The 24,042-nt window shown below is 46.6% G+C and overlaps 1 pseudogene; it reads right to left on the bottom strand.

Annotated features, from left to right (window-relative positions):
- Positions 1-18,700: 18,700 nt before the first annotated feature.
- Positions 18,701-21,291, bottom strand: LOC123169558 (uncharacterized; annotated as a pseudogene).
- Between the last annotated feature and the right edge of the window lie 2,751 nt (positions 21,292-24,042).

The raw sequence follows: 24,042 nt of genomic DNA, 5'->3' as shown, positions 1-24,042 counted from the left end.
GTTGTTGCATAGATGTACTACCACCCAACCAAATTCTTCCTCTGAAGCGGAGCACTCCGTGGACCAATGAAAACCTGCCTTTGGGATTAGTGTTGGTGGCCAGCCGTTTGAGCCACTGTTGAGCGTGGGGGTTGGCATTATAACTGTTGATTACTTCTTCCAACCATGCTGGCTGAGCTGAAAAAACTATAGAGAGTTTCTCAAAAGGAAGCGATCTTGAGAGAGCATCAGCGGCGCCATTCTCTAAACCTTTTTATATATGATGCGGTATTGCAAACCCAATAGCTTGGTGAATGCCTTCTGCTATGATGGAGTGGACAAATGCTACTCTTCTAGGTGAATCAAGCTTTTCTGGTCTTTTTGAATAACAAATTCTGCATGCTGCAATTATGGGCGTCATTGTTCTACGGCTACCACAATGGCCAAATATTCCTTTTCATATCTTGACAACCCGCGGTATCTTGGGCTCAATGATTTGCTCATAAATGCAATAGGATGCCCCCCTGTTGCAACACAGCTCCAATTCCTGTATCACATGTTGGAATTTGCTAGTGGGCCTTTGGCCCAAAGCTCAACTAAAATTCTGAAATTCTCTTGGCCTATTCATGCACACATGTGAGTGGTGTGAGTGAGACTAAAGTTTAGTCCCACCCCGGAAGTTGAGTGAGACTTGCACCTCTTTATAAGGTGAGTTCTTCTACCACTTGTATGAGTATGAGAAGAGGAGACCTACACACGCGCTCCTCCTGCTCCTCGCTTGCCTCGCCACGCAAGTCTTCTCCATCCCTCCTTCCGGCGGTGCTGCTCCCGCTGCACCGTATGTGATTCTATCCTTCTTGTTTGAGATCGTGGTAGAATTCATGTTTCTAGTATATGCCCTAGATGTGATCTGTTCATCTACTATGCTAGTTTGCATGATTAGTTTAATTTCTGCTAGTACTGTCATGATTTATCTACTGTTTATTCGGATTAAATCTCGTAGTAATTTGCTCATATTTTCAACATCACATGCATCCGTTTCCACCACGAATGTTTTGGTGAAGTCCGGCAGAGCCAATACTGGAGCTGACATGAGTTGTTGCTTCAAAAGATTCAAAGCTTACTCGGTGTTATCTGTGCAAACAAATGCTACTCCTTTCTTGAGCAAGTTGAAGAGGGGACAAGCAATGATGCCAAAGTGACAGACAAAACGCCTATAGTACCCTGCCAGGCCAAGGAATTGTCTCACTGCTTGAGCTTCAGTTGGCCTAGTCCATTGTTGCACTGCATTGATCTTGGACGGATCGGTGGTCACCCCCATAGCACTGATAGAGTTCCCCAAATATGAGATTTGTTGCTAGCCAAATGAACACTGTGAGCGCTTGACATGCCACTGATCCCTGCGGAGGAGCTGGAACACCTGTCGGAGATGCTTGATGTGGTCGGGTAAGATTTTGCTAAAGATCAAAATATCGTCGAAGAAGGTCAACACACAGACACACATTAACGGGTGGAGGGTATCAGTCATTGCTCCATTAATGGTGCCCGGAGCGCCAGCGAGGCCAAAGGAAAGCACCTTGAACTCAAAGTGGATGTGATGCCTTTGGAAGGCTGTCTTGAATCCCTTGCCCTCTGCCATGCGTATTTGATGGTATCCAGAGAACCACACGGCACCGTGCAACTCGTCCAAAAGCTCTCCAATCACCGGTATTTGGAATTTGCTGATTTTTTAGGAAAGGAGGATGACCCCCGGCCTCTGCATCTGGGCGATGCATACGGCCACTTTATTAATTATTCTCACAAGACTTTACAAAGTCATACAACAGTAAGACTAAAGCCGCCGTCTAAGCAACAAACTGTCGCTAACCTATCCAGTTGATGAAGGGGCGCAGATAGTCTGGGCCTAATACCAAACAGACATCGCAGCCAAGCCTAACATCTAAGACCTGAGACCCCAACCTAGCCACTTGCCGGGTCTGGGGCACACAATGGTCCGGCGTGCTCTCAAAGGCCGCCGCCGCCAACTGCCACCGCTCCATCTTCAGAACTGTACTGATGCATCAACCTTGCTCGGTCTAGCTATCGTCGACGCCACCACGGCGCCCAACGGCACCTCCTCCCTGCGCGCAAACAGCTGTACACGTCGCGGTCGCCACTGATACACCTCAGCGCCATGCTGCCACGTATCACCAGCCGACACAGCTTGAAGCCCTTGGAGGATCTGTCGTGCGTAGCACCTGCCGACCAGGCATGACCAAGCGTAGCACCTGTCGGTCAGACATGACTTGACATCTCCACCAAAGCTCCGTGCAAGACGAAGCCGCTCCACCTCATGCCTCTGACTTCCAGCGCTGCTCCACAAAACGACCCTCCCAAGAGAGAAACGACACCGCAGTGCCGCCATCGTTCGGTCTGGAACACCAGATCCTAGGGTTTCCCCCGGAACAATACGAGTGGGTCGACGGTAGTCACATGATGATGCCTTCATCAAGGTAACGACGTGAAATGCCGCCATCGCCCGCCGTCGGCTCGGTTTTCACCGGCAACTACGTCTCCCCGACTCGCAGCCGGTGCCAGATGACGGACCCCGAGATCCGAGCACCCAGCCTCAGGCCGACCAGCTCTGACGGAAGAGATGACCACCACCGCCGGCTGCACCGGTCAGAACAGATCTGATCGGAGGTGCCGCCGACGAGACCACCAGGCCCTCCACGCCGCCATCGCCGATCTGAAGGCAACATTTCAGCCAAGCCGGCTGCCGCCGCCGCCGCCCGAAGGGCCATCCGCAGCGCCCGCAGCCCTGGCTCCGCCGCGCCAAGCCGTCGCCGTCCGAGGACGGGCCGGCCTCCCGCCGCCTGCCGCCATCCGCCGCGCCGCAGATCCCAGATCGGTCGCGCCACCACACGCCTTGGGGTCCACCCCACCCCGGAGACGCGCGAGAGAGGAGACCCCCGCCACCGCCGTCGGTCCCCGGGCTTAGCCCGGCGGCGTTGAGATTTGCTGATGCAGGTCACGGCGTTGAGATTCCTATAGTCGATGCAGAGTCGCCACATCCCATCCTTCTTATTCACCAAGATGAGAGGTGAAGAAAAAGGGCTCACACTGTGTTGAATGATCCCTGCGCGAAGCATTTCAGCAACCTGCCGTTCAATTTCATTTTTGTGCTCTGGCTTGTGATGGTATGGGCGCATATTGGCTGGTTATGCTCTAGGGATAAGAGGTATAATGTGGTCACAAGCACGCTTGGGGGGTAGCTTCGTGGGTTCTTGAAAAATGTGAGCAAATTCTATCAACAATACATGAAGTTCTGCTGGTCTTGGGAGTTGACTGTGATCAGTTGCATCGGAGGCAAAACATACATGGACACCATGTGATAGAGCCCCAACACGGTACAAACCCTGTGTTGTACACCGTTGATCGATCTGAAGGCACTGAACTCAAGATGCATGACCACGGAGGAATGCGGGACCAGCAGGTGTGGTGAGGCGCAGAGATTTAGCCTTCCAATCCACGGTCATCGGGTTGTGTGATTCAAGCCAATCCATCCCTAGGATAGCATTGTAGGTACCTAACGGTAGTATCTTCATATATGTGGTAAACTTGCAGCCCTGGGAAGTCCACACACAATCTGGAATTACTTGGTAACAGCACAGTTCTACCCCATCAGCAACTTTGGCACGACATGGTCTGAGCAAATCTTGCACCCCTTGATGCTGCTACGCAAATTGTTGGTCTCACAAATGATGTCGAACTGCCGGAATCGACAAGCATCAGTACCTCGCACCCTTAATTGTTTCCATGTGTGCAACTGAAAAGCTTTACGCGGAATTCCTCCTGTGAGCGCTTGACCGGAAATTGCCATAACTGTCTCTGTAGTTGGATGGACATGAAGCACTGGTGATGATCTATGATCCTATTTGATTAGGAATTGGCACTGTGGTGGTCTCTTAGACTTTTTTTTTTGTATTGCCATGGTTGGTAGAATTGTTCTGTTTAGTCAATTAATATAGGTTTCTTCTAGCTTCTATGCTTCAGGTTACTGTACTAATACTTACGACTCCTGTTTAGGCACTAGATTATATTTCTGGACTGGTATATGTATATAATTATATGGCTACTACCATACTACTGTACTTGTTCTTATACTACTATTGTTTTAAGTATGATTGGTTTAAAGGATATAGCCCTCTATTTATAGATAATTATATTGCTTTGTATAGTTTGTATTTAGTTCTTGTTTAATTATAGCCTCACATATAGTGCAGAATCGGGCTTTAGCGCCGGTTCGTAAGAGCCTTTAGTGCCGGTTCTGCAACCGGTTCTGCAATCATATGCGCTCTGTTGGTAGGAGCTGGTCCGGCACCTCTTTGAACTGTTAAGAAGGAGATCAATATGCATGTGTATTAGTTGTGTGACTAGATATCGACAATCATGTAAGATTAGTGAATAGTGTTCTGGCAAACGTACCCAGTCCTGTCTATCAGATCTGCTCCTTTCGGACGCCATCATGCGAATGTTCTCGCAAACGTAGTATGCACACACTTCAGTCCCCGGCGCCTGCTTCAGGGCCTTTATGAGAATAGAATTTAATCAGATAATTATTAATCAAGCATGTTAATTAATTAATGGTATTGAAACAAGAATTAAAGAGATGGTAGCTAGCTAGCTAGTACTACTTAATTACTTACCTTGGGTCGATACCAACATAGCTTTTGTCGCCATTTTCCTGGAGTCACCTTGATGTACTTTGCCCAAGCCCTGCCCGCCGGCAAAGAAAATTAATAAAGGGGTTATTAAAAATAGTTCATATCAGGAAATGACGAACTAAATAGGCCGAGATATAGTTAATAATGATTGAAATTACCTGTTGACTATCCCCTTCACGATGATGTAGTCACTTTCTTTTTTAAGTAGTGAGTCCAGTACTTCAACTTTTCCTTCGTCAACTTTAATGTCTAACAAGATCCAGTGGAAGCTGCATGCGCATACGTTTGCATGTATAAATTAAGCGGGCATGTGCATAACACTAATCAACTATAACCCTAAACCCTATACACTCATTAACATCTAGCTAGTAAGCAAAAACAGAATTTGTAATACAAGACAGTGTGACTCACTCGAAGTTGTAAGGAAGTAGTATATCTTCATTGCTATTGAGGTGCTTCAAGAACTCTACCATGTTTTTCTCTACATCTTGTCTACACCATTCCAATTTCCATGTGTATTCATTAACGGTATTTGGGTCAATGAACCCAATGCCATAGCGTCCAGCTTTTTTCATTTCATACATCTTCATCATGCATAGTACCACAGAAAAGAATATATAGTGAGGATATATAATTACAGATAATTAATGATCAATCAATGAGCACTAGAGCTAGCTTGAGACTTAAATTACAGAAAGAAATCACTTACAGACAATAGCAACTGACGATAGATTTGTCGAGTGCATCTTGATTGAATAACTGAAATAGTTCTGAATACTCAACGGACAGAGCTTTCTTATTGAAGTAATCTCGACTTGCACCATGAGGGACTCTCGATTGGAAATCTTGGTAATTTTCATGTACCAATCATGCAATTCATACATTCTCGTTGGGAGGTTCTTGACCTCCTCGGGCTCGACCAAAGGTTGGCCCCGGACATATTTCCGTTTTATTTCCTCCTCTCTAAGCGGAGACATGGGCTCGATATCGAGGAGTTGTCCAACAGTGATCTTGAGCATTTCAGCCTGCATTATATGCTCCTCGGTTATTACAACATCGCCCAGCTCGGGAACGTAAACGGTTTGCCCACAATAATATTGGGCGCGCGTACTCTCATGTGTTGTTGGCACAACAAGCGGGGGAGTCGATTCCGCCGCCTGTTCTCCCAGCTGGGGAACGGTTTTCCCGCATTTTTTGACAGCTGCTTGTTGGCTCGAGATCGAGCTCGCTTCTTTCTGTAGTCGTGCTCGATGTGCCTTCCTGATTTGGCGCTCATAGTCTGAGTCAAGAGGCTTGGGAGCTGGTGGTCTAGCCATACGAATGAAGTGGTCAATCTTTTCCTCAGGCACTTTCTCCCTCGGCGGCGTTGCCGGTTTCGGTCGAAAATGAGCGTCCACTTCGGCCCGCACTATTGCATCGTTTTGCTCCTCGGTCATGTCATAAGGCCTCTGAGGAAGAGGAGCGAGGCTGCTTGGACCATATTTATATCGCTTGTCTCCGCCTGTACTTTCTGTACTACCTCGACTCGTACCGCTACGCACCATAGCTGCGGCGTGTCTCTTCTGCGATTGCTTAGGCGGCGGAGACGGCTGACGTGGCTTAGTTGGAGCAGGAGGAGTGGCCTGACGCTGTGCCGGACTTGAAGCAGGAGGTGTGGCCTGACACGGTGTCGGACTTGAAGCAGGAGGTGTGGCCTGACGCTGTGCCGGACTAGAAGCAGGAGGTGTGGCCTGACACGGTGTCAGACTTGAAACAGGAGGAGTGGCCTGACGTTGTGCTGGACTTGAAGCAGGAGTCTGCTCATGCATTCGTAGACTTGGAGGAGCAGGAGTCTGCTGACACGGTGGCGGACTTCGAGGAGGAGTCGGCAGACGCGGTGTCGGTGGACTTCGAAAGATGATGCAATCCTTTCTCCATAGGATGATACGATGTATGGCCTCTCCCAGTGTGTGCTCGTCGTCACCTCCAGGAATGTCAAGATCTAGCCCCGAATATGGGTCCACCACCTCATCAACCAAGACACGAGCATAGCCCGCTGGAATCGGGGCGCAATGGAAGGTTGCTTCGGGGGTAATTGTAAAAGCAACGGCGTCCGCCACCTTCATGGATATGTTCTTCATTTTGAAGTGTAGCTCACAGTTAGTGTTCTCTATGATGTCATCCACAGGGTATGTATCCAGCAGTGCGTCGCCCGGGGCGGAACCAACGCTGCTTCTCGGCATGGATGGGACGGTGCTATCCAATGCTGGATGATCATCCGCTTGCTGCTGCCGCTGCTGAGACCCCCTTTCCTGGCTAAGTGAGTCGATCTGCTGCTGGAATTTGAGTGCCAAGTCCGCGTGCCTTGCTTCTAGGCCTTGAAGGCGTTCCGCGTCCTGCTTCCTCTGCTCCTCCTCCAGCTTCCTCTTCTTCTCCTCCTCCATCTTCTTTCTTGCACGGGTCCTGTAGTCGTCGTTCCATTCCGAAAAGCCCTCATACCAGGGAATAACGCCCTTGCCTCGTGTTCTTCCCGGGTGTTCAGGATTTCCCAGGGCGCGCGTAAGCTCGTCGTTCTCTCTGTTGGGCGTGAACACCCCCTTTCGAGCATCTTCTATTGCGTCAAGTAACTTTTGTTCTGCTCCTTTTAGACTTGCCTTCTTCGAAACTAGGCCTGTCTTCGGGTCCAACGTCCCCCCATGCGCATAGAACCAAGTTCTGCACCTGGGGGGCCAGCTCCTAGTAACCGGAGTGACCCCTGCATCCTCCATCTCTTGCTCAGACTTATCCCACTTAGGCATTGCCACCGCGTAGCCACCTGGACCCAGCCTATGGAACTGCGTATTTTTTGCGGCATTGGCCTTGTTTTTTCTCGACCGTTCCTTAGATAATTCTGATTCCTTGAATCTCACGAAAGCGGGCCAGTGTTCTCTTTGCTTCTCCAGTGTTCCCTTGAATTCTGGAGTCTTCCTTTCTGCAGCGAGGTAGTTGGCCCATACAGTTTTCTTGTGGGTGTTGAATGCAATTGCCATCTTCTTAAGAGCAGCGTCCTTGACTTTCTGCACATCTGCATCAGTGAAATAATCTGGTAGGGTGAAATGTTCCATCAGAGATTCCCAAAGCTTTTGTTTTGCTCTGTCATCGACCCAAGTAACATCTGGGCGTTTAGTTTTTGGCTCTTTCCATTCTTGAATGGACATCGGGAGTTGGTCCTTTACAAGAACTCCGCACTGACGAACGAACTTGTTCGCAATGTTCTTAGGCGTGAGGGGTTCGCCACTAGCTTTGATGGAATCGATGTTGTACTTTACACCCTCCTTCAACTTTTTGCCCGGCCGCGCTTTGTCCTGCTGTCTGTAGAAGCAGATTTGCTCGATCCGGAGGGCTGAAAGAAGAAAGATCGATTCGTTAATATATCTTCAAATAAAAAAACATGTGATGATCACTAGATGCCTGCTTATATAAATATACCTCGCCGGTAGTCTTTGTTATTTCAAGATCAACATTGTATTCGTCATCATAATCATTGTCTACGTCATCATAATCATAATCATAGTTCATGACTTCATCAGCTCGGTCGTCGAGATCGAATATCTTATCATCACCCTCCCCGGTATTGTTCAGATATTGGGAGCCGTCATTTGCTTCATTCAGATCATCTGGCCTGCTAGGGCTGCGTATGATCTCGAACAGGGCCTCTTCTCCCTCTCTGCCGGTATTGTCCGCCATAGCTTTTATTTAACTAATACAGAAGAAATATAAAACAATTTAGTATTCAAATTACAATGCATGGATGCAATCAATAAGGAAAAACTGAATCATATAGTACATAATATGCATCGTCTCGAATAATATATAATCTCGAATACATCGTCTCGAATAATATATAATCTCGAATACATCACTGGCTAGGTAGCTAATAAAGATCGAATACTATAGAAGAATCTAGGCCACTCGCGGTTCCTGGGGCGCGGGCGGTGGACACCCAAAGACAAGGAACCATCACAGGATCATATCTCCGGTCATCTGCCCAAAGAACCTGCCAGGTATTGGAGAACCTGACGTCCATAGCAGCCATGTAGCGATGGACGTGCTCGTCCTCCTCCCTGACACGACGACGCACCACCTCCGGCGGGGCCGGCTCCCTCTGCACCGAATGTGGCCCACGCGAACGCCACCAAAGGAGATCAGGGTCGACGACGGGACCCGAGGCCGGGTTCCTCACCAAGCGGCGCGCCCCTCCAGGTAGCACCTCCCAGTGCCAGCCCGGCGGAGCCCAATCCCGGACATGGGTCAGCCGGACATCGTCGCGAACGGGTCGACGGCGAGGATGCGGGCCGGGCATCGTCGAGAACAAATACTATATGCCCGCAAAAAGTAACATTTTTTAAATGATTGGATTGTGATAACTAAAATTCTATATGCAAATTCTAACAATTTGACATTAATCTAATTCATCTAACTAAAACTAATTCTAAAATTTCTAACATTTCTATATATATAACTAACATTTCTAATATTTCTATAACTAAAAAACAGAAAAATTGCTAACATTTCTATAAATATTTCTATAACTTAAAAACAGAAAAATTTATAACATTTCTATAACATTTCTAATATTTCTATAACTAAAAAACAGAAAAATTTCTATAAATATTTCTATAACTAAAAAACAGAAAAATTTCTATCACTAAAAAACAATGTGTGTGTGTGTGGACATGGCGGCCGGGGCAGGAGCTCACCAGCGAGGCGAGGCGCCGGGGGGGCGGCGACGGGGACGGCGACGGGCGGCGACGACGGGGATGGGGACGGGGCGGTGACGACGAGGACGGGGACGGGCCGGGCGGGGACGACGGGACGACGGGGCGGGGCGCGGCGACGACGGGGACGGGGCGGCGACGGGGACGGCCGGGGCGGCGACGACAGGGACGGGGCGGCGACGTGGGCATCGACGGGGGCGTCGACGAGGGGTGGCGGCGGGGGGCGGCGGGCGACAGGGCAGAGGAGAAGAAGCAGATGAGAAACTGAATTTTTTGAAGTGCTTTCTTATATAGGATGGGCCTTTAGTACCGGTTGGAGCGACCAACCGGTACTAAAGGTCAATTTGGCCAGGCCAAGCGGCGGGAAGCGCCCACCTTTAGTACCGGGTGGTGGCTCCAACCGGTACTAAAGACCCTCCCTTTAATACCGGTTTGAGCCACCACCCGGCACTAAAGGTGGTGCGCTGGCGCAGGTGCGGTGCGTCATGTTTAGTCCCACCTCGCTAGCCGAGGGGCGTCCACACTGGTTTATAAGCCCCAGTGCGGTAGCTCTCTCGAGCTCCTCTTCAAAGCAGACGTACTGGGCCTAAATGTTCTATGCTGCCCTGTGGGCCTACCGGGCCTTTGCGGGCCTGCATCCTGGCCCAACAACAGGTTGAGTTTATAGTCGTTTGCAGGCCGCTGTGGCGCAGTAGGCGGGCTTTTTTTTCTTATTTTTTTGCTTTATTTTTTTGAGTTGTTTTTTGCTGTATTTAGAGTTTCTTTGTGAATATTTTTGCTTTAGGTACAAAAAATTACAAACTTTCTATTAGTGCCGGTAGTTTACAAATTTGAATAGTTTATATTTTGAATTATTTGAAATTTGTGTGAATCACTAGTTTGTGAATAACTTAACTTTGAAAATAGATTTTCAGTGATTTTTTTTTCTTATGTTTAATATTAGTGTGTTTTATCATTATATTCAATTTGGTAATGCTTAGGTTATTTAAAAATGAAATGCCTTTGTAACGGATGAGTTTTCGTCCGAAACCCTGATACTTCGAAAGAGATTGTCCATTTTGTACACGAAGTGCATCCGGTTTTTGCGGTAACCCTCTCTACTTTTTTGCACATGCTATGTGGGTGAAATTATGATACCATGCCAACTTTCAACCTTTTCTGAATTCATTTGAAATGCTTTTCAATTTCAGGGTCATTTAGCTGAAAAAAATCAGTAAATGCATGAAAGAATTTGTTTGCACATAAAATTTCTTCGCGTTTCAAATGCCAAAACACATAACTACCCTAACTATTACAGAGATTCCCTCCTGGGTGTGAAACACAGAAGAAAGTGATGATAGTGAAGCCGATCACATCCCAGATCTTTGGGTGTGAAACTTTTTCTTCCCGTATGTCCCTTTGCGCCGTAGCCATGGAAAATCTTCATCATTTAACCGGATGCTCGGGTCAATATTCACTGTGAATGGAGCAATTTCATCAAACTTTTCATAATCTTACATGTCTGTCTTGTCATCCACTCCCACGATGTTTCTCGCTTTGGCTCATCGTATGATGCATTCGCTTCCTTATCTTTTCTTTTTCTCGGCTTGGTAGACATACCCTTCACATAGAAAACCTGTGCCACATCATTAGCTAGGACGAATGGTTCTTCTGCATACGCAAGATTGTTGAGATCCATTGTTGTCATTCCATATTGCGAGTCTTCCGTTACCCCATATCGTGTCATATTAACCCATTTGCACCGAAACAAAGGGACCTTCAAACCACGTCCATAGTCAACTTCCCATATCTCCTCTATGTAACCATAATATGTTTCCTTTCCCGTCTTGGTTGTTGCATCAAAGCGGACACCACTGTTTTGGTTGGTGCTCTTCTTACCTTGGACGATCGTGTAAAATGTATTACCATTTATCTCGTACCCTTTGAAAGTCATTATATTCGAAGATGGTAACTGGGACAGCGAGTACAGGTCATCTTCAATAGAGGTGTCATGCATGGTACGTGTCTGCAACCAGCCGGCGAAACTCCTGGTTTGCTCACGTGTAATCCAGTCATCAGACCGCTCCGGGTGTTTGGAGCGTAGAAAATTCTTGTGTTCGTCCATATACGGAGCCACCAAGGCGGAATTCTATATAACTGTGTAGTGTGCTTCAGTGAGAGAATGTCCGTCCATACATATTTTTTGATTCCCTCCTAGCGTGCCTTTTCCATCCAGTCTGCCCTTATGCCGCGATTCAGGAACACCAATCGGCTTAAGGTCAGGAATAAAGTCAATACAAAACTCAATGACCTCCTCATTTTCATGGCCCTTGGAGATGCTTCCTTCTGGCCTAGCACGGTTATGAACATATTTCTTTAAGACTCCCATGAACCTCTCAAAGGGGAACATATTGTGTAGAAATACAGGACCCAAAACGTTAATCTCTTCGCATAGGTGAACTAGGACGTGCGTCATGATGTTGAAGAAGGATGGTGGGAACACCAACTCGAAACTGACAAGACATTGCACCAAATCATTCTCTAACCTTGGTATGATTTCTGGATCGATTACCTTCTGAGAGATTGCATTGAGGAATGCACATAGCTTCACAATGGCTAATCGAACGTTATCCGGTAGAAGCCCCCTCAATGCAACCGGAAGCAGTTGCGTCATAATCACGTGGCAGTCATGAGACTTTAGGTTCTGGAACTTTTTCTCTGCCATGTTTATTATTCCCTTTATATTCGACGAGAAGCCAGACGGTACCTTAATACTGAGCAGGCATTCAAAGAAGATTTCCTTCTCTTCTTTGGTAAGAGCGTAGCTGGCATGACCCTGATGTATGCCGTCTTTTCCATGCATACGTTGCTGGTCCTCCCGTGCCTCAGGTGTATCTTTTGTCTTCCCATACACGCCCAAGAAGCCAAGCAGGGTCACGCAAAGATTCTTCGTCACGTGCATCACGTCGATTGCAGAGCGGACCTCTAGGTCTTTCCAATAGGGCAGGTCCCAAAATATAGATTTCTTCTTCCACATGGGTGCGCGTCCGTCAGCGTCATTCGGAACAGGTTGTCCGCCAGGACCCTTTCCAAAGACTACCTTCAAATCCTTGACCATATCATGTACATCAGCACCAGTACGGTGGCGAGGCTTCGTCCGGTGATCCGCCTCACCTTTGAAATGCTTGCCTTTCTTTCTTACGGGATGCCTGCTCGGAAGAAATCGACGATGTCCCAGGTACACATTCTTCCTACAATTGTCCAAATATATACTGTCGGTATCATCCAAACAGTGCGTGCATGCGCGGTATCCCTTGTTTGTCTGTCCTGAAAGGTTACTGAGAGCAGGCCAATCATTGATGGTCACGAACAGCAAGGCCTTTAGGTCAAATTCTTCCCCCATGTGCTCATCCCACGCACGTACACCTGTTCCATTCCACAGCTGTAAGAGTTCTTCAACTAATGGCCTTAGGTACACATCAATGTCGTTGCCGGGTTGCTTAGGGCCTTGGATGAGCACTGGCATCATAATGAACTTCCGCTTCATGCACAACCAAGGAGGAAAGGTTATACAAACATAGAGTCACAGGCCAGGTGCTATGGTTGCTGCTCTGCTCCCCAAAAGGATTAATGCCATCTGCGCTTAGACCAAACCATACGTTCCTTGCGTCATCTGCAAACTCCTTCCCGTACTTTCTCTCAATTTTTCTCCACTGCGACCCGTCAGCGGGTACTCTCAACTTTCCGTCTTTCTTACGGTCTTCTCTGTGCCATCGCATCGCCTTGGCATGCTCTTTGTTTTGGAACAAACGTTTCAACCGTGGTATTATAGGAGCATACCACATCACCTTGGCAGGAATCTTCTTCCTGGGGCGCTCGCACTCGACATCACCAGGGTCATCGCGCCTGATCTTATAGCGCAATGCACCGCATACCGGGCAAGCGTTCAAATCCTCGTACTCACCGCGGTAGAGGATGCAGTCATTAGGGCATGCATGTATCTTCTGCACCTCTAACCCTAGAGGGCAGACAGCCTTCTTTGCTTCGTACGTACTCTCGGGCAATTCGTTGTCCTTTGGAAGCATATTCTTTATCATTACCAGCAACTTTCCAAATCCCTTGTCAGATACACCATTCTCTGCCTTCCATTGCAGCAATTCCAGTGTGGTGCCCAACTTTTTCTTGTCAGCTTCGCAATTCGGGTACAACATTTTCTTTTGATCCTCTAACATGCGCTGCAACTTCTTCTTCTCCAAATCACTTGCGCAGTTTCTCTTTGCATCGGCAATGGCCCGACCTAGATCATCAGCGGGCTCATCTGATGCCTCTTCTTCAGCTTCTTCCCGCATTTCCAGCTCAGCTTCTTCCCCCATTGTTGTATCATCGTATTCAGGGAACCCATGGCCAGGATAGCTGTCGTCGTCCTCTTCTTCTTCATTGTCTTCCATCATAACCCCTCTTTCTCCGTGCTTGGTCCAAACATTATAGTGGAGCATGAAACCGGACTTAAACAGGTGGACGTGAATGGTTCTTGACGTAGAGTAATTGTGATCATTCTTACAGACTAAACATGGACAAGGCATAAAACCATCCGCCCGCTTGTTTGCCTCAGCCGCAAGCAAAAAAGTTTGCACGCCATTAATGAACTCGGGAGAGCATCGGTCATCGTACATCCATTGTCGGCTCATCTTCATTACACAACACCGAATAGACCAAATTAATACAAGTTCATACATAAAGTTCATACAAGACTTAAATGCAACAAACAAATAACTCTCTAACTAAAGAATTTAAATGCAACAACAAATGCGATCAAGATCGCAACTAAGGTAACAATTGATCCAACAGCATAATGATACCAAGCCTCATTATCAATGGCATATTTTCTAATCTTTCTAATCTTCAAGCGCATTTTCTCCATCTTGATCTTGTGATCATCGACGACATCGGCAACATGCAACTCCAATTCCATCTTCTCCCCCTCAATTCTTTTCAGTTTTTCTTTCAAATACTCGTTTTCTCTTTCAACTAAATTTAACCTCTCGACAATAGGGTCGGTTGGAATTTCTGGTTCACAAACCTCCTAGACAAAAATATCTATGTCAACTTGATGGGCATAATTTGTCATAAACACGAAATGCAACAACTAGTTTTAAAAGAGAATATACCACATCCGAATCATAACAAGGACGAGGGCCGACGGGGACGGATATCAAAACCATGGCACTATGTATAACAAACAACGTGCGGGTAAGATAATTATACGAGTAACTATATATCCAAATCACACAAGCATCAATTTGGTAATGTAAAACATTCATGAACAAGAGGCTCACCACAAGGTGGTGCCAGCGACGGAACGGTAGGTTACGACGGAGATTTAGAAGGCACTAAGTAAACCACACCTACATATGCAAACTAAGTGTTAGTTTTGACCACAAATTGCATATAAATCAAATACTAGCACATATATTTTCTACCAAATTACTAAACTCATAAATTAATCACTATACAAAGCATTGCAAGAGCTAATCTAGCAATGAGAGATGAAAGGACAAAGTTGCTAACCTTTGTGATCATTTGAATGGATGGGGGCCTTCAAATCTTGACAAATTTTGGGCAAAATGTGTGATGAGCTCGAGAGGAAGAGGGGAAGAACAGAGAGGAGAGGGGAAAGGGGAAGAACAGAGCGAGCTCTGGTGGACGAAGGGTTTATGTAGGACGACCTTTAGCACCGGTTCGTGCCATGAACCGGTACTAAAGGTGCTGGAGGGGCCCCGGACTGACAACATCCTGCCACCACTCACTTTAGTACCGGTCCGTGGCACGAACCGGTGCTAAAAGTCGGCCACGAACCGATACTAATGAAAGCGGCTGGCTAGCCGTTGGAACCGGCACTAATGCACACATTAGTGCCGGCTCAAAAGCAAACCGGCACTAGTGTGCTTGACATTTGACCCTTTTTCAACTAGTGCATTTCTTTTCTGTGCACCACTTAATTCTCTGTATATATATGCAGCTTGTCTTGGTTCAAATAAAAATGCACAGGTGAGCTGCAGAGAAGAAATTTATCATCAAGTTGATAAGGGAACAAAAATCAACTGGCGGTGGCACTGTTCTGCCTCTTGTACGCATCAGAGGACTTGGGAAGACATCTCTTGCTCAACTTACTGCCTCCGTCCAAGAATAATTGTACATATAGAAATTTTAGGATAGATTATGGAGTGGAGTAAAAAATGCATTCGGAAGGCGCAAGTCACCATATCTCTTCTCTTTAATTACCCACCCCCCAATGAGCTAAGTGCATGTAGAAAATGAAAAGATCATGAGTTGAATGTTATTGGTCTTGATTGCCGTGTGATGAGAGAGAAGCATTTTTTTCTACTTTGTGCACTAGGAAGATAGAAGTACACTCTTTTATGATTTTTTAATGCCAAACGTACACTTTTTCGTGGACGAAGGGAGTATATACAATGATTCAGCTCTGGATGAATAATTTGGCCACATGGTACGGATTTGGTGTCTAACAACTTTGATAAAGTGAGACTCACAAAGGAGATGTTAGATTCTGTGTCCCAAGAAACACATCAAGGGCTTTGCAGCTTTGCCTAGCTTGGGGAGGTCTTGAAGGGTAATATCAAATCAAAGAGGATTCTACTTGTTTTAGATTAGGTTTGGGATGACAAAAATGACTATCAATGGTATCAGCTGTTAGCTCCTTTCAAATATGTTGATGTAAACATCAATTTGATAATCGTGACAAATAGAAAACCATCTACTGCAAAAAGGAGAGGGACAACTGAATCAGTTAAGTTAGGTGTGTTGGAAAAAGATGATTTCTGTTCACTATTTAAAGCATGTGTATTTGGTGATGCGAAATAAAAGTCTAAGCGACATATGACAGAAAATAGCACAAAAATTAAAGAGGGGCCCATTAGCAGCACATACTGTTGGAGCACTATTAAGGGAGCATCTTACCATTGAACATTGGACTAACAATCTGAGAAATTTCAAGAAAGGTTGGATTTTATTGGCTCAAAATGGGGCATCAAGAGGATATGTAACACATTGAGCACACACCCAACCTCTACATACTAGGATGTACACAGCCAACATCAACTCTCACATACGCAAAAAGATGTCGGAGCACACACCCAACCTCTACATACTAGGATGTACACAGCCAACATCAACTCACATACGCAAAAAGATGTCGGCAACTAGCAAAGTCATATAAGAAAAAATCTATGCTTAAGTGAGGAAAAAAGAAAAAAAAAAGCCCCAAAGCGATCAAATTTGCGATCTACAAACTACAACAATGAGCATATCCGCACCAACCATTTCATGACACCACATGGACGATGAGGTTCTTCATCGGAAATGCCTTCAGGAAGGGAGCGACACTCAAGCGCCACGGTCATTGGATCCAACTATAATGTTAGAATCTAGATTTTCACCCTGAAGAATCAGCCTGAGCATATCCGAGCAATGCCTTTAATAAGGTAACGATGTAATAAAAACATCATCATTGCTAGGTATAACCACTCAGGTCTGACCTAGGCTTTCGCCTCGGAGCTTGAGACCAGGTGCTTGATTAGAACCACCATTGAAGTCACTCATTTATTGTTGCCAGCACTTTTCGGCGATCCCGACAGTTATATGTGATGTGACTGCCGCCACCGCACAACCATCCCTCTGCATCAAGTCGTCATACATACTTTTATTCATCACCGAAGTCAATCCTCTGGAAGGCCTTTCGATGACCACCGCTATCGTGGAGCCATATGAAGTCATTGCAACACAGTTTGGAGGCACAACCATCCGTCTGATCAGATTTTGATAACCACCACCAGGTTGTAGGCCATAGTGCTGCCAGCCAGCCACCACACGCGCGGAATGCCAACACCTTGATGCCGTGGTCCACATCCAGCAGAGAGCCCAACGCACGTCGGCCCCCGGTGACACATCTGATCATATTTATCCGGAGACTGCCCCGCACACAGAGATCCATGTGCATCAAAACCCATCCTCCATGGCTCCACACCCACCCACCATCTCCAAGTGGTTTCCCTCTGCCGCAGTCGGGAGCAGTTGTCGTGTTCCCACCCAACCGTCACGAGAGTGACGTGATCCCCGCCACCACCGTTGTTCGCCTGGGCTTAGCCCGGCGGCTTCCTCCAGTGGAGAGGGAGGGGAGGAAGGAGGAGCGGCGGGTACCACAGCTAGGGTTTGTGTGCCGCTCGAGTGGCCTGTGCGGGAGACGACGTCGGGGTTGTTTCCTCATCTCGTCCCGAGCCCTATGTTTCCTCAACATTCTGAGGAATGAATACTGGATCCATGCAACTCACTAGTGGCATCTGTCGGCTTTATAAAGCTTTGCTATGATACGTTGTTTTTCCATTTACAACAATGCTTCTCATATTGTTCTATATTCCCATACGATTATCAATTTCCTGCCGAGAAGTTAGTGCGTATGTGAATTTCACATAGATTTGTCCAGTGTGATCATTCAAGTTGGAGTTTGTAGGAGATGGGGTGTTCCTAACTGACTGATTTGGTGAACCTAGGCTTCTTTGAGCATGTTGAAGCAAATGAAGAAGTCTTCTCTTCGAGCAAACAAACTTCCTATGACATTAGCAAGGGTTATTTCAAGAAGGGCGTCTGCAACAATGGATGTTATGTGTTGAAATATTGCCAACAATACACCATTTGCCAATACTAACTAATTATGTGTATCCTATGGATGATCAAACTATCATTCTATCAACAGTATCAGTATGTCTCTTTATTCTTCAAAGCCTTCCAGGAAGTAATCCATAAGGAACATGATTTGCGAGTGTTGCATTTGTCTGCAACATCTGCTGATTTTTCATTCCTTCCGCATAGTTGGGTAAATTGTACACATCTCCGGTATCTAAAACTTCCTGACGCTCATGTTGATCTTGGTTCACCTTCACCGCCTCAAGTTTCAAGCAAGTTTTTCAATCAAGCATTGGATGGTTGGCGTACCTCTTTGCAGACAATTCATCTAGAGAACTGTGTGGAGTGCTGGATACTTCCATTTCTGGGATGGTTTCCGTTTCTTACAGGGTTGAAGTTGAGCAACATTCCCTCTTCGGCCTTTTTTTTTTCTGAATATGTCTCGATTCGACGCTAATCAAAACAAGTTCCGTGCAATATTGGAAGGAACAGGTTGGTTTTTTCATTCATAGATGCTACCACCAGCTACATAATACTCTGAAGAAGGTAGACATTGCGTATGTATGATAATGTAACCCGCAATGAGTCTCAGACGAAGTGCTTCATGGTCAACGATTTCAAAGGCAATTAATTTCATCCAGTGGTCGTGATTCACGACTTGAAAAATGTTACTACATTACATGTGGGTGATGGATGATTCAGGTTTTTTCTTTGCAGGTGTGCGTCAGCCTCTTGACGAACCTGAACCTGAACCCTGAAGGTCCAAGATTCAAAACAGGGCCTCCTCTGTTTCCGTTCCCTCTTGCCTACATGCGAGATGACGACGACGACGACGATGACGACGGCCTTGGAAGATTATGAATGTTTGCTGTATGCTGATCAGTGCATCCATTATTCCAGCTGTCGACTTACTTACAAGGCTGAAACTTAATTATTAAAATGCAGTTCAGTTCTAGCAAGGCAAGAACCTGAGAAGAAAACGTTCAAGTGCTACAGCTGCAACTTCATCCTACCTAGCCTGTTAACTCTGACGAACCTGGTGTACCGCTTGCTGTTCAGATACGTAAACACTGCAATTAAGCTGCAGCACAACTTGTATAAATTGTCCATTCCTGGATTGCACACTTGATAAGAGCATATATAATTTCTGACTAGTGAGTGTCCAGATGGGTGCGCATGCATGGCTGAGAGAACAAAATGAAATGACAGTTGGTGTATTTTGCAGGAAAGACCCCAAGGCCCAGCTTTTACTGAAAGCTTTACGAGGCCATCGACGCTCTGCAACACCAGATAGATCCCGCAAAACAGCCAGAAAACAGCTGACAAAATACTCTGGACAAAATGAAAACCACCAGCTAAAGCCACCACAGCGCTAACTGGCAGCAAACCTTGAAGTAGTTCCCATTCACCAAGGATAAAACCACCCCATTTTGTTGCTCACAAGTCACAACAAGAAAACAGGGTACTGAGCTGAATTCCTAAAGGTGTGTCCACCAGCCAGACATAAGAAATTCCCACCCTATAAGCCAACCCTGACTTAAACCATCTTTTTATGGCATGCAAGGCTCCCCAGAATTGAGAAGATCTGGCACAGCCTGTCCTAGAATAGGTGGGTTCAGAGTGATTATTGTGCATATTTGAGAAAGCATGGTGACTACAAGAGAAAATAAAACAATATGTTTGGTGTAATTTCAAGGAAAAGACCAAAAGGCCCAGTGGCTTAACAAGATCCTCAACCCACGACAAGATCAGATAGATGGCACAAAATTGTGAGCAACATACAAGGCCAACTCCACCTCTGTCGATCAGGCCGCACTCCAGGATTCACCATTTTCAATGCGACCCACCAGCTTATGCTTCAGTTTCTGCCACTGTGACATGAAGGAAACAGCCTGGTCAAGCTAGCTACATAGCCAATCAAATTTGCACCAAGAAGCACATCCACGGAAAGAAAAGAAAAAACTACTTTTCAAACACTAGTTTATTTAGCTGCTAAATAACTCTAGTGCTACCTATCATAGCCCTTTTCTCATTTGCTCACCTTGGGGCATAGGAGTGTAGAAGCCGACAACAGGAATCAGGTTACCATATCCATGATCATCGCACACCCTGGTTATCTTCTCTGATTGTATTTGAACTGTGAAGAGGCCGGCAGCCGTCACGACAATGACGCTTGCTCCCTCCGCAAAGCCCAACACGTGGACCGGACATGCTGCACCCATTTGAGCACCAGTTAGAGACAAAGTTCCCAAGTTGATGATCCGGCTGGGTATCCATCAGGCATTAGTCATCTCCCTTGACCACAATTTCAGATGCGGATCCAATTCTTCAACGAGTCCCAGTCCACCGTCCTCCGCCGGCATGAGAATGCAACTGGGTATACCCTTAGAGTAGCAAGAGTATGGTGCTTTGAACCAAGTCAGCCCATGCATTGCCATGTCATACTCCAGGATCAACCCACCATCAGTCATGAAGTAGAGCAAAGACTCCCCAACAAGCACACTGGAATAATATGTGAAGTGCATGTAGAACTCCCCATGCATCAAGGTCAGCTCGCCCCAAGCACCGGTCTCTGACGAGTATACACATGCCGCCGTGTCATATTCCCCGTCGTCAGGATCTTCGCTGTCAACGGAGAAGACGAAGACAACGCAGAAAGGGCCCCCATGGCAGTTGCAGTGGTCGCACCCGTCTGCTGCACAGAACACTGCGGCGGTTGTGCGGCCGATATCAGACATCACGGGCACTGGCACACGCTGCTGGGAACCCGTGATTGGCTCCCACACCAGGAGTTCCTCAGCATAAGGGTCATCAGAGAGGAAGAGTGCGCGGCCGTGGCGGCAGTCGACGGCCTGCCAGAGCCAGCTGTCTGGGACGGCAAGGGAGAAGGGCGACACAGTGGCGGAGATGAAGTCGGGGATGTCCTCGTCGTCCCAATCATGGAGAAACCCGAGCACGGGGGGCGCCCGGTGGAAATCGTGGAGGCGGCGCCGGAATCCGCGATGGGAGACGGCCTGGCTCCAGGACTTGCAGACGAGGGAGGCGCGAAGGAGGCCGGCAGGCTCTTCGGGCGGGATGCGGAGGAGGATCTCTTCGACAAGCTCCTCAGGGAGCGTCGGCGGCAGTGCTGCTGGCATGATGGCCGCAAGTTTTTTTTCCTTCAGAGGTAGCTAGCTGCTAGGTCTGTGTGGCACTGTAAAGTTAGAGAAAATGGATCAGAACTTGAAACCCAGAACAGGAAATAATATTATTGTCAGAAGTAGACAGTCGAACAATTTCCTAATGCAAGCAATTTATTTCTGATGAAACAAGGAGGAGCCGTATCGGTCTCTCTCAGCAGCCACATTTAAATCCTAAATTCACTTCCATGCCCCTGATAAAAACTGAGAATTCAAGTGTAATTACAGATATCAACTACTAAAACCACAGCACCTGCTTGTTTGGTAGAACTGGGAAAGAAAAACAGACATGTCATGACCAATCCTATCAGATAAACAGCTTCACTGGTAACTACATAATCACATCAGCCTGCTGAATCATAGCAACGTGGACATGGGGAATGCTCCCATTTGTGTAGTGCAAAGCTTAGGCTAATGTTTCTGCACTAGAGTGCACATACAGGTTAAGCTCATATGTTGTTACTAGCTAGGAATCTTCCATTTGTGCAGTATGAAGCAAGGGATTGCCGGATTTGGCTACTATGCAGATTTTGCAAGATTTGTTACTAGCAGAGTATTACCTGCGTGGGGATCGGGGAGGCGGCTGCAGGTACGACTCCGGGCGGCGGCGCAGGGAGCAGGCGACGGGGAAGAGGGGCGAGCGGGGGGGCTAGATGGCGGTGGAGAAGTGGGGAGGCGCTCCGGCCGGCGGTGGTTGACGGGGAGGAGCGGCGAGTGACGCGGGCACACGTCCTGCGAACCCGGCCTCGGGGCGGTGGAGGTACCTCGAATCCTGCGGCCTCAGGGCGGGAGGGCGGAGGAGGTAGGGGAACTCGTCGGCCGGCGGCGGCGGCAGCGGACCGGCGGCCACTAACCCTAGCGGCGGAATGGAACGGCTTTGGCTGGGGCTCTGCCACCTCAAAAAAAAACACTTACTCTGCCACCTGGGCTTATATGCAAACAAATCATTTTATTCAAATTTTCTTTTGTTGGACTTTTTTTTAAAATTTCAAATCAAACAAAGGGAGGAGAAGGAGAAACTATTTCCTCCAACAGACCATCTAATTGATTAAGCCGGACAGGCCATTCACCATGAAACCGACTAAGGAATACTGCCGAAGGATCGACCGTTGAGGATCACTTCCCCTACACCCTCTTCATCACGGGCGTGGAGATGAAAATCATTGCGACAAGTTTCAAAATACACCATCAGTTTATTTGTCGGAGACACTTACTCACCATTTGGACGTACGATACAGAAATCCATCCAATCCAGCGCTGACCACCGTGGTCGCCAAAGACGAGCAGAAGGGAGACCTTATGGGGAAGTCGGAGTTGGAATTTTTAAGAAAGGGGTGTCAGAACATGAGTTTAGAAAGTCCGTCAAACTACCACTACTAGTGCTTTTTTGCAACCTTATACCACGATTACGCGCATTATAATATCGTAAACTCTTAACAGTTTTTGGGTAAGAAATGAACTCTTAACTGTTGGGGTAGTTATTTCATAAACTCTGATTTTAGTGGTTATAAATATACCGTATTAAGTAGTTTCTCAGTAAAATTTTATAAAATCTTTTACTTTAGTCCTATAAAAATAAGGACTCGTAAATTTCATTTTAAAAATAAATAATAGATATATTTCATATTAGTAATTATGGGGCCTACTTATCCTCACTACCTTCTGCTCTCCAGCACGCACACATCGCAGATGCGGAGCCTGGTTGCCATGGCGCCACCTCCGCTCCCCCTCTTCTCCCCGTCCGCGAAGCAACCATCGCCACCGCCGTGGCTCCATGGCCCCAAAGCCCTGCCACCGTGACCCCTCCACACCCTAGCGACGGAATGGAAGGGCGCGGCTCAACCCGTCAGAGGATATTTGGGGCTCTGCACCCTGACTCAGCCACCAAAAAAAACTTGTTCTGAGACATGTATATGCAAAAAAAATCATTTTATACAAATTTTCTTTTGTTGGACTGATAGTTTTGAAATGATAAAACAAAAAAGTGTATGAAAAGGAGAAATTATGTCATCCAACAAACCATCTAATTGAGATTTATTCCAACAAGAAAAAAAAAAGAAAAAAGTGGGGTGAAGCCGGACGGGCCAAAGCTTCGCCATGGAACCGACTAAGGAATACCACCGAAGGATCAACCGTTGAGGATCATCTTCCCCTACGCCTCTTCGTCACTTGTGTGGCCCCAAGGGGAGGTGAAGAATCATTGCGACAAGTTCCAAAATACACCATCACTTTGTTTGTCAGAGACACTTACTCATCATTAGATCTAGGATCCAGAATTCCATCCTATCCGGCGCTGACCACCATGGTCGCCAAAGGCGAGCAGAAGGGGGACCTGATGGGGAAGTCCGAGGTGGAATTCTTAAGGGAGGGGCACCATAATACTCCCTCCGTTCCAAAATAGATGATTCAACTTTATACTATATGAGTTTGGAAAGTATGTCAAACTATCAATACCAGTGCTTTTTAGCAACCCTGTCCCATGACTATGCGCATTATAATATCGTGAACTCTTAACTATTGTTTATAAGAAATAAACTCTTAACTGTCGTGGACTTGTGGTAGTCATTTCATAAAACTCTATTTTAGTGGTTAAATATAAATATACCGTATTAAGTGATTTGTCAGTAAGCTCTTATAAGATCTTTTACATTAGTCCTACTATAAAATAAGACCTCATAAATTTCATTTTGGAAATAAATAATACTACTAGATATATTTCATATTAGTACTTGTGGGGCCCACTTATCCTCAACTAGCTACCTT

Source organism: Triticum aestivum, chromosome 7D, assembly GCF_018294505.1.
Source record: "Triticum aestivum cultivar Chinese Spring chromosome 7D, IWGSC CS RefSeq v2.1, whole genome shotgun sequence".
In the NCBI taxonomy this organism is placed as follows: Eukaryota; Viridiplantae; Streptophyta; class Magnoliopsida; order Poales; family Poaceae; genus Triticum; species Triticum aestivum.
This window is presented reverse-complemented; position numbering and strand designations above follow the sequence as displayed.